General features: G+C 49.5%; 1 non-coding gene across 1 annotated transcript; it reads left to right on the forward strand.

Annotated features, from left to right (window-relative positions):
* Window positions 1–6049: 6049 nt before the first annotated feature.
* On the forward strand, window positions 6050–6124 carry Trnas-cga (transfer RNA serine (anticodon CGA)). The gene has a single exon. It is a non-coding gene; the product is annotated as a tRNA-Ser (tRNA).
* Window positions 6125–8294: the final 2170 nt, after the last annotated feature.

Below are 8294 nucleotides of genomic sequence, written 5' to 3' on the forward strand. Positions count from 1 at the left end.
CACTCCGCTGCAGAGTGAAAATCTCATTCTGGAAACATCCCCCAGGCTGTGGCTAAGCCATGTCTCCGCTATATCCTTTCTTTCAGGAGTGCTAGTTCTGCAAGGTTCGCAGAAGAGCTTCTGTTAAGTTTGGAAGGTAGGAGACGAGATACTGGCAGAAGTAAAGCTGTGAGTACCGGGCGTGAGTCATGCTTCGGTAGCTCAGATGGTAGATCACTTGCCCGCGAAAGCCAAAGGTCCCGAGTTCGAGTCTCGGTCGGGCACACAGTTTTAATCTGCCAGGAAGTTTCATATCAGCGCACACTACGCTGCAGAGTGAATATCTCATTCTGGAAACATCCCCCAGGCTGTGGCTAAGCCATGTCTCCGCTATATCCTTTCTTTCAGGAGTGCTAGTTCTGCAAGGTTCGCAGAAGAGCTTCTGTTAAGTTTGGAAGGTAGGAGACGAGATACTGGCAGAAGTAAAGCTGTGAGTACCGGGCGTGAGTCGTGCTTCGGTAGCTCAGATGGTAGAGCACTTGCCCGCGAAAGGCAAAGGTCCCGAGTTCGAGTCTCGGTCGGGCACACAGTTTTAATCTGCCAGGAAGTTTCATATCAGCGCACACTCCGCTGCAGAGTGAAAATCTCATTCTGGAAACATCCCCCAGGATGTGGCTTAGCCATGTCTCCGCCATATCCTTTCTTTCAGGAGTGCTAGTACTGCAAGGTTCGCAGAAGAGCTTCTGTTAAGTTTGGAAGGTAGGAGACGAGATACTGGCAGAAGTAAAGCTGTGAGTACCGGGCGTGAGTCGTGTTTCGGTAGCTCAGATGGTAGAGCACTTGCCCGCGATAGGCAAAGGTCCCGAGTTCGAGTCTCGGTCGGGCACACAGTTTTAATCTGCCAGGAAGTTTCATATCAGCGCACACTCCGCTGCAGAGTGAAAATCTCGTTCTGGAAACATCCCCCAGGCTGTGGCTAAGTCATGTCTCCGCTATATCCTTTCTTTCAGGAGTGCTAGTTCTGCAAGGTTCGCAGAAGAGCTTCTGTTAAGTTTGGAAGGTAGGAGACGAGATACTGGCTGAAGTAAAGCTGTGAGTACCGGGCGTGAGTCGTGCTTCGGTAGCTCAGATGGTAGAGCACTTGCCCGCGAAAGGCAAAGGTCCCGAGTTCGAGTCTCGGTCGGGCACACAGTTTTAATCTGCCAGGAAGTTTCATATCAGCGCACACTCCGCTGCAGAGTGAAAATCTCATTCTGGAAACATCCCCTAGGCTGTGGCTAAGCCATGTCTCCGCTATATCCTTTCTTTCAGGAGTGCTAGTTCTGCAAGGTTCGCAGAAGAGCTTCTGTTAAGTTTGGAAGGTAGGAGACGAGATACTGGCAGAAGTAAAGCTGTGAGTACCGGGCGTAAGTCGTGCTTCGGTAGCTCAGATGGTAGAGCACTTGCCCGCGAAAGGCAAAGGTCCCGAGTTCGAGTCTCGGTCGGGCACACAGTTTTAATCTGCCAGGAAGTTTCATATCAGCGCACACTCCGCTGCAGAGTGAAAATCTCATTCTGGAAACATCCCCCAGGCTGTGGCTAAGCCATGTCTCCGCTATATCCTTTCTTTCAGGAGTGCTAGTTCTGCAAGGTTCGCAGAAGAGCTTCTGTTAAGTTTGGAAGGTAGGAGACGAGATACTGGCAGAAGTAAAGCTGTGAGTACCGGGCGTGAGTCGTGCTTCGGTAGCTCAGATGGTAGAGCACTTGCCCGCGAAAGGCAAAGGTCCCGAGTTCGAGTCTCGGTCGGGCACACAGTTTTAATCTGCCAGGAAGTTTCATATCAGCGCACACTCCGCTGCAGAGTGAAAATCTCATTCTGGAAACATCCCCTAGGCTGTGGCTAAGCCATGTCTCCGCTATATCCTTTCTTTCAGTAGTGCTAGTTCTGCAAGGTTCGCAGAAGAGCTTCTGTTAAGTTTGGAAGGTAGGAGATGAGATACTGGCAGAAGTAAAGCTGTGAGTACCGGGCGTGAGCCGTGCTTCGGTAGCTCAGATGGTAGAGCACTTACCCGCGATAGGCAAAGGTCCCGAGTTCGAGTCTCGGTCGGGCACACAGTTTTAATCTGCCAGGAAGTTTCATATCAGCGCACACTCCGCTGCAGAGTGAAAATCTCGTTCTGGAAACATCCCCCAGGCTGTGGCTAAGTCATGTCTCCGCTATATCCTTTCTTTCAGGAGTGCTAGTTCTGCAAGGTTCGCAGAAGAGCTTCTGTTAAGTTTGGAAGGTAGGAGACGAGATACTGGCAGAAGTAAAGCTGTGAGTACCGGGCGTGAGTCGTGCTTCGGTAGCTCAGATGGTAGAGCACTGGCCCGCGAAAGGCAAAGGTCCCGAGTTCGAGTCTCGGTCGGGCACACAGTTTTAATCTGCCAGGACGTTTCATATCAGCGCACACTCCGCTGCAGAGTGAAAATCTCATTCTGGAAACATCCCCTAGGCTGTGGCTAAGCCATGTCTCCGCTATATCCTTTCTTTCAGGAGTGCTAGTTCTGCAAGGTTCGCAGAAGAGCTTCTGTTAAGTTTGGAAGGTAGGAGACGAGATACTGGCAGAAGTAAAGCTGTGAGTACCGGGCGTAAGTCGTGCTTCGGTAGCTCAGATGGTAGAGCACTTGCCCGCGAAAGGCAAAGGTCCCGAGTTCGAGTCTCGGTCGGGCACACAGTTTTAATCTGCCAGGAAGTTTCATATCAGCGCACACTCCGCTGCAGAGTGAAAATCTCATTCTGGAAACATCCCCCAGGCTGTGGCTAAGCCATATCTCCGCTATATCCTTTCTTTCAGGAGTGCTAGTTCTGCAAGGTTCGCAGAAGAGCTTCTGTTAAGTTTGGAAGGTAGGAGACGAGATACTGGCAGAAGTAAAGCTGTGAGTACCGGGCGTGAGTCGTGCTTCGGTAGCTCAGATGGTAGAGCACTTGCCCGCGAAAGGCAAAGGTCCCGAGTTCGAGTCTCGGTCGGGCACACAGTTTTAATCTGCCAGGAAGTTTCATATCGGCGCACACTCCGCTGCAGAGTGAAAATCTCATTCTGGAAACATCCCCTAGGCTGTGGCTAAGCCATGTCTCCGCTATATCCTTTCTTTCAGTAGTGCTAGTTCTGCAAGTTTCGCAGAAGAGCTTCTGTTAAGTTTGGAAGGTAGGAGATGAGATACTGGCAGAAGTAAAGCTGTGAGTACCGGGCGTGAGCCGTGCTTTGGTAGCTCAGATGGTAGAGCACTTGCCCGCGAAAGGCAAAGGTCCCGAGTTCGAGTCTCGGTCGGGCACACAGTTTTAATCTGCCAGGAAGTTTCATATCAGCGCACACTCCGCTGCAGAGTGAAAATCTCATTCTGGAAACATCCCCCAGGCTGTGGCTAAGCCATGTCTCCGCTATATCCTTTCTTTCAGGAGTGCTAGTTCTGCAAGGTTCGCAGAAGAGCTTCTGTTAAGTTTGGAAGGTAGGAGACGAGATACTGGCAGAAGTAAAGCTGTGAGTACCGGGCGTGAGTCGTGCTTCGGTAGCTCAGATGGTAGAGCACTTGCCCGCGAAAGGCAAAGGTCCCGAGTTCGAGTCTCGGTCGGGCACACAGTTTTAATCTGCCAGGAAGTTTCATTATTACAACTGCCCACCACGAGGCTGGATGCCGCCCGATGACGTTGTGGGCACATCACGCGCCATGAAAAATATGTAAGCGCAGCAGAGACGCATGGGGATCACCCTAGCGAAGATATGGGCTGCAAATGGGGAAACCTATTGAGATAAGCATCTTTCTCAAAGGATAAGTTATTTATGCGCAAAACCTCTGAACGAGTACCTCTAAAACGGCGAAGGTGGTCGGATGTTCACTTGCTGCTGTCGTGAGCATCTACAGTAAGAGGCAGTGAAACTACCACTAGGCTCTAAATGGTTGGACATCCACTATTCTTCACAGAACATGGCGTTCTTAAGGCTTGTCTGCTCTGTAAAGTAGGGCAGATGGGATCTGAGCCACATCTGCTGAAAGAGCACAATGCTGGTGCAGGCACAAGTGTTTCGGGGTACAATGTTCACCGTACATTGTTGAACATGAAGCCCCGCTGCAGACCATCCCTACTTGTTCACATATTGAACCAACGACAGCGTCAACTGCGATTGCAGTGGACACAGGACCATCGGAATTCGACCGTCGATCAATGGAAACATGTTGGCTCTTCGGGTGAATCACATTTTTGCTACACCAGATTGATGGTCGTCTCCACAAACGCTGTCACCGAGGTGAACGACGGCTCGAAAAGTGTAGCTCGCCACGGAAGCAGGCTGGTGGGACCAGTATTATGCTACGGGAGACATTCTTCTGCGCTTGCGTGGGTCTTACGGTAGTAATCAAAGACACATCGAGAGCTGCGATCCACCTGCATCCCTTCATGCTTAATGTCTTGCCCGACGACGATGTCATCTTTCGGCAGTATAATTGTCCGTGTCTCGGAGCCAGAACCGTACTACATCGGTTTGAGGGGCACTGGATGAACTCATGTTGATGTTTCGGCTGCCAAATTTGCCTGATGAATATCATATGGAACTCATCTGGGTCGCTATCGGGCGCCGTCGCCGAGTAGTTAAATCAGCGGCCCGTTATTTATCCAAATTACATGAGCTGTGCGTAGACATCTAATGCCACATACGTCCACAAATCTACCAAGAAACTGTTGGATCCGTGGTACCGAGATTCAGTGACGTATATCGTGCGGAAGACGGACAAACAAGCTGTTAAGCAGGTGGTCATAATGTTTTGGCTCATCAGTGCATGTGCGGCCTCAAACAGCGCTCACACGTACACGGTAAACCAGGACATCAGCTGCCCACACCACTGACAGCAAGTCATTTCCCTTGGGTAGCCGAGCGTGTCTCTGTGTCCACATCCGCCACTGCTTACGAACCCTTTGCGGCCAGACGACCTCTGGTATCCCAGCAAAGGGTAAGAAACCAACATAGGGCATACGCAACAATCGCTACCTAGGCACCAAAGAAGTCGCATGCGCGTAGCGCAAACAGCCACGAGCATATAATTTTTATTTTATTTGTATATCCTCCCTTAGCTCAACAGAAGTTACACTGATGATTATTTATTGTCGTATCGATAGCTACGATGCCACGGCGTAGGTGCAAGTTTGTAGGTTGGCACTACACCGACACCGACGACAGCGTCCTCTAGCCGGCGCTGTGCAGGTCTACGAGCCCCGCTCCGGATTCAGCCCATTTGATTCCAAATAGACGACCTAGCAACATTGTTTCTATTTTCATGCTGGGCGAGCCACTGCAGATATTACCTTTGTAACTTATAGCCGATGTTGGCTTTGATATGAAGCATCGCACCTAGGTGCTCATCAAAGCCAAAGTTACGTAAGCCTAATGTAATCCTAATTCTACCTATAGTGAAGGTGATTTAAATTTAAACGCTGTACAGAAGCATTTCGCCTTTTACTGCTCCTACGCAATTTTTACACTCGGCCTGCCCTTCAGTTCAAAGGAACAGATCCACGCGCCGCCTACCAGACGGGATGCAAAATTCAGTTGATTAGTTTAAACGTAATTTTTTAATTTTTTAGTCCTTTGTCGTGTCATTTCAATCATCATATTATCTCCAGAATGAGATTTTCACTTTGCAGCGGAGTGTGCGATGATATGAAACATTCCGGCAGATTAAAACTGTGTGCCTGACCGAGACTCGAACTCGGGACCTTTGTCTTTCGCGGGCAATTTCTCTACCGACTGAGCTACCCAAGCACGACTCACGGCCCCTCCTCACAGCTTCACTTCTGCCAGTGCCTTGTCTCCTACCTTCCAACTTTACAGAAGCTCTCCTGCGAACCTTGCAGTTTCATATCAGCCCACACTCAGCTGCAGAGTGAAAATCTCATTTTGGAAACATCCCCCTGGCTGCAGCTAAGCCATGTCTCCGCAATATCCTTTCTTTCAGGAGTGCTAGTCCTGCAAGGTTCGCAAGAGAGCTTCTGTAAAGTTGGAAGGTAGGAGATAAGGCACTGGCAGAAGTGAAGCTGTGAGGACGTGGCGTGAGTCATGTTTGGGTAGCTCAGTCGGTAGAGCAGTTGCCCGCGAAAGGCAAAGGTCCCGAGTTCGAGTCTCGGTCCGGCACACAGTTTTAATCTGCCAGTTTGCTCGTGGTTTGTCTACCAGTCATTCTTTTTCCATTTCGAATCTTTTTGTTTGTGATTTTAGTTATTTTTATGTATTAACTTTGATTTAATTTTTCGATTTTATCAGTTTATACATGTTTCTCAAGTTGCTTTAATTCGTTTTATTTGTAATCACTTCTCTCATTCGAATATTCATCTGCGTAATTTTGCCCATAGTGCAAAAATTACTTATATGTTCAATGTTTGTGTGATTACTATATGTTCATATAAATAAAACCATGAAAATGTACCTCTTGTGGCGAAAAGTATTTCTAAGGTATCATTTCGCAACCAATATAAATAGATTATTTGGTCTTTTGCTTTTTAACCAAAAGATCGGCGTTTGCAAACATTTAACTATTATTACAGATAAAGAAACCAATGAAAATGGCGTGAAAAGAGATCCCAATCCTTATTTTTCAAAGCAAAGTAAGAGCAAATGAAATACACTCCTGGAAATGGAAAAAAGAACACATTGACACCGGTGTGTCAGACCCACCATACTTGCTCCGGATAGTGCGAGAGGGCTGTACAAGCAATGATCACACGCACGGCACAGCGGACACACCAGGAACCGCGGTGTTGGCCGTCGAATGGCGCTAGCTGCGCAGCATTTGTGCACCGCCGCCGTCAGTGTCAGCCAGTTTGCCGTGGCATACGGAGCTCCATCGCAGTCTTTAACACTGGTAGCATGCCGCGACAGCGTGGACGTGAACCGTATGTGCAGTTTGCGGACTTTGAGCGAGGGCGTATAGTGGGCATGCGGGAGGCCGGGTGGACGTACCGCCGAATTGCTCAACACGTGGGGCGTGAGGTCTCCACAGTACATCGATGTTGTCGCCAGTGGTCGGCGGAAGGTGCACGTGCCCGTCGACCTGGGACCGGACCGCAGCGACGCACGGATGCACGCCAAGACCGTAGGATCCTACGCAGTGCCGTAGGGGACCGCACCGCCACTTCCCAGCAAATTAGGGACACTGTTGCTCCTGGGGTATCGGCGAGGACCATTCGCAACCGTCTCCATGAAGCTGGGCTACGGTCCCGCACACCGTTAGGCCGTCTTCCGCTCACGCCCCAACATCGTGCAGTCCGCCTCCAGTGGTGTCGCGACAGGCGTGAATGGAGGGACGAATGGAGACGTGTCGTCTTCAGCGATGAGAGTCGCTTCTGCCTTGGTGCCAATGATGGTCGTATGCGTGTTTGGCGCCGTGCAGGTGAGCGCCACAATCAGGACTGCATACGACCGAGCCACACAGGGCCAACACCCGGCATCATGGTGTGGGGAGCGATCTCCTACACTGGCCGTACACCACTGGTGATCGTCGAGAGGACACTGAATAGTGCACGGTACATCCAAACCGTCATCGAACCCATCGTTCTACCATTCCTAGACCGGCAAGGGAACTTGCTGTTCCAACAGGACAATGCACGTCCGCATGTATCCCGTGCCACCCAACGTGCTCTAGAAGGTGTAAGTCAACTACCCTGGCCAGCAAGATCTCCGGATCTGTCCCCCATTGAGCATGTTTGGGACTGGATGAAGCGTCGTCTCACGCGGTCTGCACGTCCAGCACGAACGCTGGTCCAACTGAGGCGCCAGGTGGAAATGGCATGGCAAGCCGTTCCACAGGACTACATCCAGCATCTCTACGATCGTCTCCATGGGAGAATAGCAGCCTGCATTGCAGCGAAAGGTGGATATACACTGTACTAATGCCGACATTGTGCATGCTCTGTTGCCTGTGTCTATGTGCCTTTGGTTCTGTCAGTGTGATCATGTGATGTATCTGACCCCAGGAATGTGTCAATAAAGTTTCTCCTTCCTGGGACAATGAATTCACGGCGTTCATATTTCAATTTCCAGGAGTGTAATTACTATGATGATGAAAATGACGTGACAGAGCATTAGAAAATAAAAGATACATTTAATCCAATTATTTTAATGAAATAGTGTTCTAAATTATTTAGATAAAGAGTTGAAAATAAAAAAAGAATATTAAAGCACCTGACAAAATTCGAACCCACAACCTATGGCACACCAGGAAAATGCCGCTATGTGTATGATTAGCTTTCTAAGGCTCTACAATATGATAGCCAATTAAAAAATTTTTCGTCGATTACTGACAGATGA

The sequence above is a fragment of the Schistocerca serialis genome, chromosome 1, assembly GCF_023864345.2.
Source record: "Schistocerca serialis cubense isolate TAMUIC-IGC-003099 chromosome 1, iqSchSeri2.2, whole genome shotgun sequence".
Lineage (NCBI taxonomy): Eukaryota > Metazoa > Arthropoda > Insecta > Orthoptera > Acrididae > Schistocerca > Schistocerca serialis.